The sequence below is a fragment of the Lacerta agilis genome, chromosome 8, assembly GCF_009819535.1.
Source record: "Lacerta agilis isolate rLacAgi1 chromosome 8, rLacAgi1.pri, whole genome shotgun sequence".
Classification (NCBI taxonomy): Eukaryota; Metazoa; Chordata; class Lepidosauria; order Squamata; family Lacertidae; genus Lacerta; species Lacerta agilis.
In genome coordinates, this window is record NC_046319.1 from 83615081 (window position 1) to 83630117 (window position 15037).

Here is a 15037-nt window from a genome sequence, read left to right on the forward strand (position 1 = left end):
CCCCCCCACACACACACACAGCTACTTCTGTCTGGGCTTCCCAACGGGCCTCTGCCCCAAAGATCCTCCTCTAGGTGGAAGCGGACAAGGCTGCTTCCTCTCCAGCCTAGTTTTGAGGAGTGGGGAGCAGGATCCCAAAGGGTGCTCATCAATGGCTCCTCTTCATCCTGGAGAGAAATGACTAGTGGGGTGCCACAGGGTTCTGTCTTGGGCCCAGTCTTATTCAACATCTTTATCAATGACTTGGATGATGGGCTTGAGGGCGTCCTGATCAAGTTTGCAGATGACAGCAAATTGGGAGAGTTGGCTAATACCCCAGAGGACAGGATCACACTTCAAAATGATCTTAGCAAATTAGAGAACTGGGCCAAAGCAAACAAGATGAATTTGAACAGGGAGAAATGTAAAGTACTACACTTGGGGGGGGGATGAAAGGCACAAATACACAATGGGGGACACCTGGATTGAGAGCAGTACATGTGAAAAGGATCTAGGAGTCTTGGTAGACCACAAACTTGACATGAGTCAACAGTGTGATACAGCAGCTAAAAAAGCCAATGCAATTCTGGGCTGCATCAATAGGAGTATAGCGTCTAGATCAAGGGAGGTAATAGTACCACTGTATTCTGCTCTGGTCAGACCTCACCTGGAATACTGTGTCCAGTTCTGGGCACCACAGTTCAAGAAGGATACTGACAAGCTGGAACGTGTCCAGAGGAGGGCAACCAAAACAAGGCCTGGAAGCGATGCCTTATGAGGAACGGCTTAGGGAGCTGGGTATGTTTAGCCTGGAGAAGAGAAGGTTAAGGGGTGATCTGATAGCCATGTTCAAATACATAAAAGGATGTCATCTAGAGGAGGGAGAAAGGTTGTTTTCTGCTGCTCCAGAGAAGTGGACACGGGGCAATGGATTCAAACTACAAGAAAGAAGATTCCACCTAAACATGAGGAAGAACTTCCTGACAGTAAGAGCTGTTCGACAGTGGAATTTGCTGCCAAGGAGTGTGGTGGAGTCTCCTTCTTTGGAGGTCTTTAAGCGGAGGCTTGACAGCCATCTGTCAGGAATGCTTTGATGGTGTTTCCTGCTTGGCAGGGGGTTGGACTGGATGGCCCTTGGGGTCTCTTCCAACTCTAGGATTCTGTGATCCGTAGGAGCAGCATAGGAGCTGCGTTATACCAAGTCAGAGCGCAGGTCCATCTACATCCTCAGTACTGTCTGCACAGGCCGGCAGCAACCCATCTCCGGGGTTCCGCGCAGAGAGGCTCCCCCAGCCTTGGCTGCAAGCAGCCACTGAGCCGCTGCTGCGCTTCCCCCTAAAACGAAAGCGAGATCCTAGTCCTTCTTGGTGCGGACTGAATAGCAAACAGAGGGTCGCCTGCACACAAGACAGCTGCCCTACCACCGAGCCTACCTCGCAGGGTCGGCGTGCGGAGGAAAGGGAGAGCTCTTTACCTGCGCGGGAGGGGCTCGCTCGCTCTCTCCCTCCGCTTTTTTCATTCGGTTTCCAAGCGCATCTCCCGAGCGTGGGCGGCGGCAGCAACAGAGCCACCCCTGGGAGGCTGGCACAGCTGCCCCCTCTCGGGAGGGCGGCGGGTCAAGAGGCTTGTTTATCCCTCCGCCTCCCCCCACCCACCACCGTGGGCTCCCTCCCCGGCAGCGAATCCCCGGCTCTTCCGCCGGGCGTGCGCGCGTGTGTCTCGGGGGAAGCCGAGCCCGAGCGCCGGGGTGGAGGCCAGAGCGATGCGTTCTCGTTGTGCGACCACCAGAAGCGGAGCCGCAGTTGCCCGCCTCCCTTCCCGAAAGGGGGTGGGGGTTCCTGGGCCTCGAGAGGAGCTAATGGCTTGCGAAGGCCTCCCTTTTTGGGATGCCACGCACGCACCCGCATTCCCTGCCTCCGCCGGCGGACAGCTCTTCTTGGCAGCTGTGACCTTTACCTGCAAGGCCACATTTCTGGGTTGCTGCTGCAGCTGCTGCTGCAAATGTTTCTCTTTGCCTCATCCATCTTGCGGCTCCGGGAGGCTGCGGACCTGTCCGATTCCTGCTTACTCAGAAAGGCGCCGCCGCTGTGCAAGCAGGCAATTAGGACGGTGGTGATTATCCATTAAATTCAGGGGTGCCAACTTGAATGAAATATTGGGGGGCAGGTAGGCTCCGCCCCGCATAATCAATCACATGACACTGTTCATGCGCACCATTTCAATGGCAATGGCCATCAACTTGGGGGGCCTCCAATATTTTATTGGGGGGCCGAAGAATATGGTTACAATATGTCCCTGTTTCCCGGGGACAGCCCCCAGATTTACAAATCTGTCCCTGGACAAAATCCATCCGAGATTTTATTATTTGTTGTTGTTTTGTTTGGTTGTATTTGTTCTTTTTTGATGTGGAAAACCAATAAATTTTTGTTTTTAAAAAAATCCATCCCAGATTTCATTTAATGTCCCCGGATTTATATTTTAAGTGTTGTAGATTTATTGGTAGGGAATGAGTGTTGCGTGATGGGTTCAATGGCACAAGACTTATCATATGGGGCAAAATGGCAGGCACCACGGCTGCAAGCAGCTCCTGAAGCCAGCCAGAGCCAACTGCACTCAGGGGTGTACCAAGGGGGGGCGGGGGGGCTGCCCAGGGTAGCACCCTGGGGGGTGACACTCAGGGTGGGGCCCCGCCCCCACGATTGGCGCCTCCAGCCAGTGGGGGGAAATTATTATTATTAATAATATCTGCCTTTGCAGGGGCAAAACTAGGCTTAATTTCACCCTGGTCAAAGACCAATTTGGCACCCGCCACATGCATTTGTGTACACACACACACACATGTGCAAAGGCTGGGAGCCTCAATAACACCCCTCCCGGAGGCTTCACCCGGGGCAAAAACCCCAGCTAGCCCACCCTGCTATGGCTATTGCCTTTGGTCCCGGGCAGGACAGAGCCAGACGCCCAGTGACCCAAGATGCCTGCTGTTCTCTTCCTTCAGCGCCACACAGAAGCCGGAAGGAAGAACCGCCCCTGGTCTGAGGAAGGGTCTTTGCCGTAGCTCAGTGGCCGATCACCTGCTCCACAGGCCAAAGGCCGGGCTGGAGAAGGAGCCCTGCTGGAGAGGCGCTGCTGCTCCTCAAGGTAGACTGCGCTGGGCCAGGCAGAGCAACAGGCTGGCTCCCACGAAACGCCCTTCACCCACCTAGAGATGCATCACGGCATCATAGTATTGTGGAAGGGACCTCGAGGGTCATCTAGTCCAACCCCCCCCCAATGCAGGGCCTTGCAGCTGGCTGCCCCCACAAGCTCCAACATGGCCAGATTCTGATTCCCTTGCTGTGAGTCCACAGCTCTTCCCCTCCTCGCTGAATGCCCACAACGGCCCTGCCAGGTAGGCGAAGCCAGAGACAGAGCGACTGATCTCCAAGGTGAGCTGCCTGGTCTTTCAGCGGCCCGGCCCTCTTCCTGGATCCTCCCACCCCACCCGGGCATTCCTCTCCCCCCCCCCCCATCACCCTGCGGACGCGAAAGGAGCCTGTCTCCCCCGGTTCCGCTGCCTTGCCTTGCCCTGCCCGACCAGACTCCTGCTTTCGGCAAGATCAGCAGCTTCGGGGCTCCTCCAACCCATCCCCGCCCCCCAAAGAAATGGTGTGACAAGATTTATTGATTAATTAAACGGCGAAATCACCCTCCCCCCCCCCCCGGTTTTTATTGCATCCGATGCTCTGCTTTCATTATCGTGGCTGCGGCTAAATTAATCCCGCTCCTTTATGGGCAGCCGAGCCTTATTTAATTTTCTGAGATGCAAATGCGCGGCGAGGGGGGGGTGGTGTCTCTGCCGGTTGGTCCAGAGGAGGAGGAGAGGAGGAGGAGGAGGAGGCCACGAGCCTCCTCCGTCCTCCTCGCATCCCGGCCGGGCGCCGCCTCCGATCGCTTTCCCGGGTGCGGCGACGGCGGCGGCGCGGCCGTAATTACAGGGAGCGCCGCGCACGCGCTTATCTTTAATTGGGAGCCGTCGAGGAGGGGGGCTCGGCTTTAATTAGCAGCCCAGCGTGACTTCTCCAAACCACCCTTCGCCTGCCTCTGCGAAGGAGAACCAACAGCCTGGATCCTGACACAAACACATACCGGCAGCAGGGAGGCGGCGCGAGGAAACGGCGCGTTGTATACAGAGAAATGGGTGGAGCGGAGGAGTCCCGGACTCCTGGGTTCCTCTCCCAGTTCCGAGACGGGGGGGGGGCTGGCCCTGGGCCCAGTTTGTTGCACTAGTTGCTGGGAGCAGCTCCGAAGGGCCCGATCCTGCCTGCCTCAGGGGCCTCCCCCCCCCAGCTCCTTCTCAATGCCATCTGCTGGAGACCACAGCAGGAGGGGGGAGGGCTCAAGCTAGGATCCACAAGAGGCATCTGGTTGGCCCCTGTGAGAAGATTAGATGGGCCGCTGGCCTCATCCAGCAGCCAGGCTCTTCTTAGGTGCTTATGGAACCTCCAGCTGCAGAGGCAGTCTATCCAGATTCCTGGGTTCTCACCCCTGTGAGAAGAGAATGCTCATGCTGGACCAGAAGATTCCCCTTTGGCCTGATCCAGCTGCAGGTTCTTATGGGCAGCGCAAGAGAAGCAAACAATTCACCAGCCTAACTTCCAGGGGCGAATCATCCTTTCTGATACTGAGCATCCCCTAATCTGTGAAGAGGGACCCCACTGTTCCCACCCCACCCCCCGGAGGTCCAGTGGCGGTTTCCTGCTGGGGTCCAATTTGCAGCCGTTGATCCTAGAAACGCCCCCCACCCGACCCCACTGCCCCCACCTTGAAAAGGCCAAAGAGCTCCCAAGGTGATCCCTGGCCTGCTGTACCCCTGGCGGGCCCTCAACGAGGACGGGCTCTGCCTGGGGGGACGATGCCTCCCCCCACCATCGCAGGAAGCGCCGGCGCCTCCACTGGGAGAGCTGCGCCCCCCGCCTGCCTCCTCTAATGTCCCCCTAGGCAGCGCTCGCGATAATTATCCTCCCCTACAAATAAGTTGTAAATGAGATGAACAGAGTAGCTTTTAATTATGTCAATTAAAATGCAGCCTATTACGGTGCCTGAAACGCAAGGCAGGATGGCTTCGCACGGCTGCCGTCAGGAAGGCCAGGAGGGGGCGTCCCTCCCTGCCCACCAGAGGGGCACCCGGAGGCCAGCAGGCTGACTCCAAGGGCCCTTGGGAGCTAGGGGAAGGGGAGTCCCCTTGCTTGCAGCGGGACTTATTCCCAAGGAAGTGCGAGAATGGCCCTAACCCTCTCTTCCTCCTCCTCCTCCTCCTCCTCCTCCTTCTTCTGTGGGGCCTTAATATCCCTGCCGTGGAGAAGATGCTCTGAGCTGCAGCCTGAGGGTCCCCTAGCTCTCCTTTAGCCGTGGTTCCCGCACTGCAGCTAGTTGCACTAGATCTACCCATGGAAGATGGCGCAAGCTTGTTTTCTCCTGTTCCGGAGGGCAGGACTCGAACCCATGGCGTCAAGTTACAAGAAAGGAGATTAGGACTACAGGAAGTACTTTCTGAGGGTAAAAGGCTGTTCCAAAGTGGAATTGTCTCTCGCAAAAGGTGGCGGACTCTCCTTCCTTGGATATTTTTAAGCAGAGGTTGGATGGCCATCTGTCATGGACCCTTTAGCTGAGATTCCTGCATTGCAAGAGGGGGTTGGACTAGATGACCCTCGGGGGGTCCCTTCCCATTCTAGTTCTATGATTCTATTTTTGAGAGAATGCCACACTTTGGGCTCCAGCCTTCCCACCCCGACCCCACCCCCACCTCCACCACCTGCCAGGAGATTGTTGGCCTCTCCTGAGAATTTATTAATATAAAATCAATTGCTCTGAATTATTCACCAGCCGTCCATTAAAGATGCATAAGTGTTACCTGAGTGTAAACCATTGCTGCAGTGCATGAGGAACGTGACAAAGCCACTCTCGGGTCATGGGGAGGGGGCTGGGTTGGCCGGGGGGCTGAGAGTGGGGCAGCCCCAGGCTGAGGAGGGTCCTTGCTTGCAGGTATTTTTTTGAGGGAGATGACAGGGTAGGGTGGCTCTCGGTCACCTTGCCCCTCTGGCGAGGCTTGGGGAAAGGGTCTCTGGAGCTCCTTCCCCACAAAATGGGGGAAGCCAAAGGAAAGCACACACACACACACACACACACACACACACACCACAGCTGCCAAGGTGCAGAGGCCAAGTTGAAAAGCCTCCGTGACTTGATCCACGGGAACATGGATGTCCGGGGACAAAAGGACCTTTAACCAAGACAAATGTGTCATGGGTATTTCATTGGAAAATGTCAATCCCTTCTCCTACCTGGGCAGTTATCTTTCCACAAGGGCCAACATTGATGCCGAAGTCCAGCATCGCCTGAGCTCTGCGAGTTTGGCTTTCTCCCAATTGAAGCGCAGAATCTTTGAGGACCGGGACATTCGCAGGGAAACCAAAATGCTTGTTTGCAAAGCTATTGTACTACCAACCTTACTGTGCGCTCGTGAAACATGGACCACTTATAACCGCCGTCTCCAGCTCCTCGAAAGATTCCATCAACGGTGTCTCCGAAAAATTGTACACATCACTTGGGAAGACAGGTGAACTAATGCCAGTGTACTGGAAGAAGCAAAGATCACCAGTGTCAAAGCAATGATTCTTCAACAACAACTTTGTTGGACTGGTCATGTTGTGCAGATGCCTGATGATCGTCTTCTAAAGCAACTACTCCATTCCGAACTTAAAAATGGAAAGTGTAATGCTGGTGGTCAACAAAAGAGGTTTAAAGACTCTCTCAAGGCAAATCCTTAAAAATGTAGGATAAACAACAACTGGGAAACACTGGCCTGCGAGCGCTCCAAATGTTGAACAGCCTTGACCAAAGGTGTCATGGGCTTGGAAGACACTCGAACTCAGGACGCAAGGGAGAAACGTGCTAAGAGGAAGGCACGGTTGGCAAACCCTCACTATGATCAACTCCCACCCGGAAACCAATGTCCCCACTGTGGAAGGACGTGTGGATCCAGAACTGACCTCCACAGTCACTTACGGACTCACCATTAAGACCGTGTTTATGGAAGACAATCTTACACGGCTAGGAGTGATTGCCAAAGAAGGATTTCATGGAGGGAGGGGAGCAGGTGAGGCCGATGGGGGCGTTGGGCGAAGCTGTGATTGAGCCACACTTTGCCAAGAGAGAGGCCTCTGCAAAGCACCAAAGGATTTTGCGGCACTCGTGGGCCCCCAACAACGAAGAAAGGACTTCTTCCTGCCACACAGAGTTTTGTTTTTGGCTTTTGTGTGTGTGTAACAAGGGATGCCCACCTGCCCTCTTTCCACCACCCCACCCCCACCCGTCTTAAATATGTCCTAGGCTACTGAGTCACTTCCCTGGAGCAGCAAAGAAAACCAATTCTGTGTCCAGGTCTGTAGATTTGTGAACCTGCCGTGCAGAGTTAACCTGTGGAACTGCCTGACACAGGAGGCAGCAAGGGCCACCAACGGAGATGGCTTTAGGAGAGGATTGGAGAGATCCATGAAGGAGCAGAAGGAGCCTGTTGATGGCTGCTAGCCAAGACTCTGCCTCCACAGTTGGAGAAAGCAGTTGGTGGCATCTGTCTGTCTCAGGAGACAAGAATGTGTGCTGTTAAAACCAGGAATTGGGGGACAGTTAAACAACTCCCCAAAAATCCCAAGTCCCCACCAGAGCCTCTAACTAAGGACAGAACAATGACCGTTGACACAGGCACCACACATGCACAACAGCAGAGAGGCTAAGAAAAGCAGTCTATGAAATTGTAGCAATCAGCGGATACCAGGAATCTGTACAGAAAACTGTAGAAGCTTCAAATAAGCACCAAAATTCAACGGTTTGACAGATTTCCTTGGTTCCAATGTCTAATGGCTCCTCTGGAAGAGGGGAATCCAGCCCCCCTCCCCGACTCCATAATCCCTCAGGCATAAGGTCACAGGTAGGACAAAGACCATTCGGCCGGGGGTGGGGTCAAGGGCCAAAATAAAAGCAGCTGACCCTTTCAGCCAGGCCCCTGTGGGTCTTGCCTCCTTCTGGATCAGATCGGGTCCAGGAGCGCATTATTGGCCAGATTCAGGTAAGTACCGGCCTTTTGTATTTCTTTGTTGGACAGGGGGGGCAAGGCCCCTCCACTGCCGCCGTTTGCCATGGGACCCCTCGCCTCGCCGGGCCTTCTGCAGTTTCAGTGGCTCCGGGGAGGGCAATAGGCCACAGTAGACCGCCTTGGTGGTGTATAGGCTGCATGTGCGGCATCTTCCGGGGGGGGGGGGTTGGCCAGCCAGCAACAGCAGGCCATCCCAGCTAGGTTGCGCAGTCGGACTGTGTTTTTGCCCAGGTGTGCCCTAGCACGGCCCCTACGCTGCCACCACAGGCTGCGGCCTTTTTACCGGGGGGGGGGGATGGTCTGCTGGGGGGGGGGCCTGGCCCTCTGCAGCCACGGTGGGCCAGCGTGCCCCTCAATAGCAGCCCGCACGGCAGCCTGTTTTATTTTTGGCGTTCCCACCCCCAGCCAAATGGTCATTGTCCTACTTGGCCGAGGACGGTCAAAAGGCCAACCTAAGCAGGTGGGTGGCACCACAGACAGGGTCCGCAAATAAAGATCAGGTCTACTGACCACGGTTTCGCTTCTTTAACTTGGCTGGAGATTCCTACTTTTGCTGACCAGAGGGACCTGCAGGGTGTGGCACCCCAATGTACTGGGCCGCGGAGTAAATCAGTACCCCATGATTTTTCCTTATCAGTGCCTTTGGGGGTGAAGTCTAACCGTCGGAGTGTCACAGCTCCTGCTGTGGCTGTAGAGAGACCAATAGGGGAGAGACAGGTTTTGTTGCAGCTGGGGCAGATGAAGGCATCTGGTTGTGCAGATGCACGAGGGCAGTTTTTCTCTCTGCGCTCCTCGCTCCAGCGTTACTGGAGGCAGCAAAACTCCCAAACGCCAGTTGCTGGAAACTGCAGGAGAGGAGAGGGCTCTTGTGCCCAAGCTCTGCGAGATAAATCATTCCAGCCGCCAAGAGCGAGCAGAACAGCAGCTGCCCCTCCAGGGTGTGGCTCAGGGTGGCATTTCGGGAGATCTTTGGTTCTTGGGCCTTTTGCTGTGAGGACAGGATGCTGCCCTCAATGGGTCCCCTTTGGCCTACTCCTGCAGCCTCCTCTCCCCCCCCCCCCGCCGTGGGTTGACATTGCTGGAGCTGGTTGCCCAAGACTCTCCTGAAGGAGAAGATGGAGAGGAAACCCCCCCCCCACCCTCCCCCCCAGTGTTTCCAAAGCTCTCCACCCGCCCCACTAGGCCAGGGTGAAGGAGAGGCTCCTCCTCCTCCTCCGCCCTGGGCATCCTTACTTTGCCACCAGGCCTTGGCACCCGGCCCAACCCTCCCTCCCTCCCTCCCAGAGGTCTCAAGATTGCAAAGCGCCAGCCTGGCCCATAAACAGCGCCAGCCAGGGGAAGGTGCATTATGCCGCATTTATGGGCCGGCTATAAAGCTTTAGCACCCCCTTCTTACGAGGCGGGCCTTCTGCCTCCACTCTTTATGGCCTTTGACTGCTGTGGTTGACTCTCGGGGGGGGGGGCTCCTTCTCTGGCTCTGATGGCAGAGGGCAAGCAGAAGGGCAAGAAGCAAGGCGGCTGCGGGGACAAGAGAGCCCCAGACTTGAGTGGCCACCCTTGGCTCCTTGGGGCACAGAGGTTCGTTGGGGCTACAAAGGGGTCTGGGTTCGGTGATCCGCAAGTCCTCCTGTATTTTTATCTTGTGAGACCTTTGGATGAAAGGCAGCACATAAAATTATTATTATTATTATTATTATTATTATTATTATTATATCACCTATGTTTAAACATCTATGTTTAAAATTTAATAAATAAGTAAACTTTGAAGCGTAACCTCAGACAGCATGGCCTACATCACAGGATTGTTGGGAAGAAAAAAAAGGCAAGAAGAGCCTGCTGTTTGGGGCCAAAGGGGGCCTGTCTAGTCCAGGGCCCTGTTCTCCCAGCGGCCACCCAGAGGCTCCGCTGCAAATCCCACAGGACTCTTCACTGCAGCGATTCCCCAAAACTGGCAGCCATTGGCAGAAGGATGGAGGAGGAGGAGGAGGGGAAGGCTTGTTCCACCCACTGCAAACCTTTGGGGAACAAGAACGCAAGAGCCCAAGGAGAGCCCTGCTCCTGGATCACACCAGGAAAGCATCTAGTCCAGCCTCCTGTCCTCACGGGGGACAACCAGATGCCTCTTTTCGGGAACCCGTGAGCAGGATTCGCACCCGAGAGCAGTCCTGTCCCCTCCCGCGGCTTCTAGCAACTGGCATTCAGAAGCATGGCTGCCTCTGACAGCTGAGACAGGAGGAAAGAGCCATCCCTGGCTAGAGGCCGTCGATAGTCCTCTTCTCCTTGGTGGCCTCCTGTGGGAGGGAGTTCCACAGTTTAAGCCAATGGCAGCCCTCACTCCAGCCCCGGAGAGAATCCAGGCACCCTGGCACCCATGCCCACCCCATGGCACCTCCCCCCCTCCACATGCCCCCTTGCTCCTCTCTTGGCTGCAGAACCAGGAACCTGTCCCAGCCGCCTTCCTGCCCCCCCCATCCCTCCTCCATTGATTCCTCTGCCAACGCAGAGCTCTCCCTGCTGAAGATTTAACCTGGCACATATTTAGACCCGTCAGCCGCGGCACGGCTGGGCCGTGAGTTATGCGCCTGCCCTTAATCTCGGCCACAATCCATTATGTTTTATGGGTCCTCCTGGCACAGAGGGAGGGAGGGAGGGAGCCTCCCCAGGAAGCAGCAGCCTTCCTTGGGGGGGGAAATGAGTGAGCTGGCCTGATCAGGTCCAAAGCAGCCCCTCTGCTCCAGCCTCCTGTTCTCGCATTATGGGAAACCCGCAAGCAGGATCCGTGCGCAAGAGCAGCACTCTCTCCTCCCGCCACTCCCAGCCACTGGGATTCAGAGGCAGTGACTGCCTCACTGGCCAGGAACCTTGGAGAGCTCTCTGCTCCTCGGTGAATTTGCCCAACTGTCTGTCCAGTCCATCGGAGCAGATGGACATCCCTGCTTCCATTCATCAGGCACGTTGAAGGAGCCTGATTGGCAGCCAGGCCCGTCTTGCGGATTCCTGCGGAAAGACACTATTGGATAATGTACGAAGGAAGGACGATCATAATCTGGAGTCATAATGCACTTCAGGGCCTCTGTCCTTGCTCCCTCCTCTCTCCTTTCCTTGTACTTTCTTGCTTTGATTCACAGGTTGGAGTCTCCTTTCACTTTCTTGGAGGCCCATCAGTCATGGATGCTCGAGCCGAGATTCCTGCACCGCAGGGGGTTGGACTAAATGACCGTCAGTGAACCCGAATCCTCCTCCTCCTTCGGCAAGCCCTCGTAGCCGAGTAAGATGGTCTTCCATAAACACGGTCTTAATGGTGAGTCCATAAGTGACTGTGGAGGCCAGTTCTGGATCCACACGTCCTTCCACAGTGGGGACATTGGTTTCCGGGCGGGAGTTGATCACGGTGTGGATCTGCCAAGCATGCCTTTCTCCTAGCACGTTTCTCCCATGCGTCCTGAGTTCGAGTGTCTTCAAGGCCCATTTACAGGTAGGTAGCCGTGTTGGTCTGCCATAGTCAAAACAAAATAAAATAAAAAATTCCTTCCAGTAGCACCTTAGAGACCAACTAAGTCTGTTCTTGGTATGAGCTTTCGTGTGCATGCACACTTCTTCAGATACACTGAAACAGAAGTCACCAGACCCTTAAATATAGTGAGGGAGTGGGGAGGGGTATTACTCAGAAGGGTGGTGGGAATGGGGGATCAGCTGATAGGGGTGGAAAACCTGTTGACGACTCTAAACGGCTGCAATAAGTCTTGCAGGGAAAGGCAAGGGGTGAGATGGCTAAAGATAACTTTGTCATGTATAATGAGATAAGAATCCAATGTCTTTGTTCAGACCAGGTCTCTCCATGGTTTTAAGTTTGGTGATTAGTTGCAATTCAGCCTGGAATTCAGACTGGAAAGAGAAGTGGCTGAACCCGTGAGCAGGATTCGCACCCGAGAGCAGTCCTGTCCCCTCCCGCGGCTTCTAGCAACTGGCATTCAGAAGCACGGCTGGAATTCAGACTGGAAAGAGAAGTGGCTGAATTGCAACTAATCACCAAACTTAAAACCATGGAGAGACCTGGTCTGAACAAAGACATTGGATTCTTATCTCATTATACATGACAAAGCTATCTTTAGCCATCTCACCCCTTGCCTTTCCCTGCAAGACTAATTGCAGCCGTTTAGAGTCGTCAACAGGTTTTCCACACCTATCAGCTGATCACCCATTCCCACCACCCTTCTGAGTAATACCCCTCCCCACTCCCTCACTATATTTAAGGATCTGGTGACTTCTGTTTCAGTGTATCTGAAGAAGTGTGGATGCACACAAAAGCTCATACCAAGAACAGACTTAGTTGGTCTCTAAGGTGCTAAGGAATTTTTTATTTTATTTTGTTCAAAGCCCACAACACCTTTGGTAAAGGCTGTTCTCCAATTGGAGCACTCGCAGGCCAGTGTTTCCCAATTGTTGGTGTTTATACTACATTTTTTAAGATTTGCCTTGAGAGAGTCTTTAAACCTCTTTTGTTGACCACCAGCATTACGCTTTCCATTTTAAAGTTTGGAATAGAGTAGTTGCTTTGGAAGACGATCATCAGGCATCCGCACAACATGACCAGTCCAACAAAGTTTTTGTTGAAGAATCCTTGCTTCAACACTGGCGATCTTTGCTTCTTCCAGTACACTGGCATTAGTTCGCCTGCCTTCCCAAGTGATGTGTAAAAATTTTCAGAGACACCTCCCCGAATCCACTGCGCTCCTCAAGGGCCAATTTCGTAGCTCAGCTTTGAGCCTGTGATGCTCCAAGTTTGGAGAGCCATTGGGGGGCGGGGCGTGTTGCTTTGCTTTAGCAGTGTTGCAGCAGCGCCACCTCCAGGACCAAAGTGGAGTTGCAGTGCATGTCGGCAAGAAATTCAGCAAAAGTTGCCTCCCGGCAGGGTTATGGAAGAAACGCTGTTACAGCATCACGTTTGAAACAGACGCAGTTTCTTTCCGCTGAATGGGTCAGTGGGGACGGGGGGAGTGCATCGCAATTTGGCAAACGGAGAGATGCTGGGGGGGGGGCTCCTTCCTTGCACGCAAGATCACATTCTGCTTGTGGGATGTTATACGTAAGTAGCAGTCAAGTACAACATGCCTTGTTTTCCTAGAGTGGACATGCAAGGGGATGTTTGGTCCATCCAGCCAGTCGAAAACTTCCTGTTTCCTCCTGGCTGGAACATCCTTCCTCTTGCATGTGACTAGAGGTGGGCGTGACCTCACCTGCCCAGGTAAAGGAAAGGGCGAGGCACGCAGCCCACTTCCCTTTTTCTTTTCTTCTCCATCTTCCTTTCGTCATGTGAGCTGCAGTGACTGCTAGCCTGCAGTCACTGGGATTATCCCTCCGTATGGGATAGATCCACATGTATATAGTTATTTGGAACTAAGTCTGCCTTCAGGGATCCAACTGTGAACTGATGACGTGAGTAAACTTCTTTTACACAAGACTGTGGCGTCTTTATTCTTTTAAGAGGGATATAAAGGGGTCTTACCAGGAACCTAACATTGAGAGGCTTAAACAAGCCTGCAACTTGAAGCCTGTGTGTTTAAAAGGGGAATGTAAAACTCTGCTAAGTAAAGGAACTTGTCAGCGCAAGTGGGGAAGGATATTAATAAACAATATGTCCTCTCCTGCCTCCCTGGTGGGGAAGAGACCTGCTCCACCCAAAGCCCAACACCCCACCCTCCCTTGAAGAACGGCTTCAGTTGTGGCCGCAGGAGAGGCAAGGCCCCCTTCCTTTCGCTGCAAACGGCCTGGAAACAAGCAGAGAAACTCAAAGAAAGGCCATTTCAAAAGGTGTGGAACTCCCTCCCACTGGAGGTGGCTTTAGAAGGGGACTGGGGAAATTCATGCAGGAGGGAATTCATGCTATGGGGGGCTACCAGCCACAGTGGCTCGGTGAGACGCAGCAATGCTTCTGAATCCCAGGAGGGAAGAGTAGATCTCTTGCGCTCGGATCCTGCTTGCTGGTGTCCCACAGGCAACCGTTCAGCCGCTGTGAGAACAGGATGCCAGGCTAGATGGTGTTACTGGAATTTATGGAAAGGTTTTTTTTAAGGGAGGGTTGCCCCTCCAGCAGACATCACACACACACACACACACACACACCCCAAAACTCAACACAATCACTCCTGCAAATGTCCCCACAAAACATTTCATCAGTTTATCCCTATCTCTATTCAAAGGGCTTCTACAGTGCATTACCAAATGCAACAATTCACTGATAGATGTATCAGTGTACTGGCTCCCTGGGAAAACTTTAGAAAGTCACATAAAATCGCTCCAGTATCGGATTTGCGCCGTTCCAACTTTGTTCTGTTCAGGGAACGAATGGCTACCGGGGGGGGGGGGGAGCCTGGGATGTGGGCAGCCGTAATCCCTCAAGCATGAGACCAGGTACTCAGCAGTGCCAGACAGCTAGACAATGGCAGACCCTCCAGGAATGAATTAAGTTCTCAGTCAGGACAAAGGAGTGGGATTACCTTGATCAGGAAAAACAGGAACTTGCAAATATTCTTCTGTATCTCTTGATGGTGGAGGGCAAGGAAGAGTTGGGGGCAAACCTGCCAGAAAACCTCCTTGTTTGTGACATGTGTATGATGTATCTGTGCTGCGTTAACAATGGGCCACTGGCCAGATCCAGAGGGCTACTCTTAAGAAAGACCCAAGTGTCTCTGCACTGGTGAAGAGTGTTGCTCTTGGATTTGGGGGGATCCAAAGGGGGCCTTTGCTTCAGGGTAGCTCCCCCCTCTAAGCCGCAGGGTAGCTCCCACTTCTTTAATCAAAGCCAAACATTTTTATTTACACTCTTCCAGGATACTCGCCCCTCCCCACAAAAAAAAGTCCAGGCTCATGGCAGCTCCAGTGGGAAGGAGAGGGGCAGGGGGTCAGTCCGTGAGGCTGAGGGAA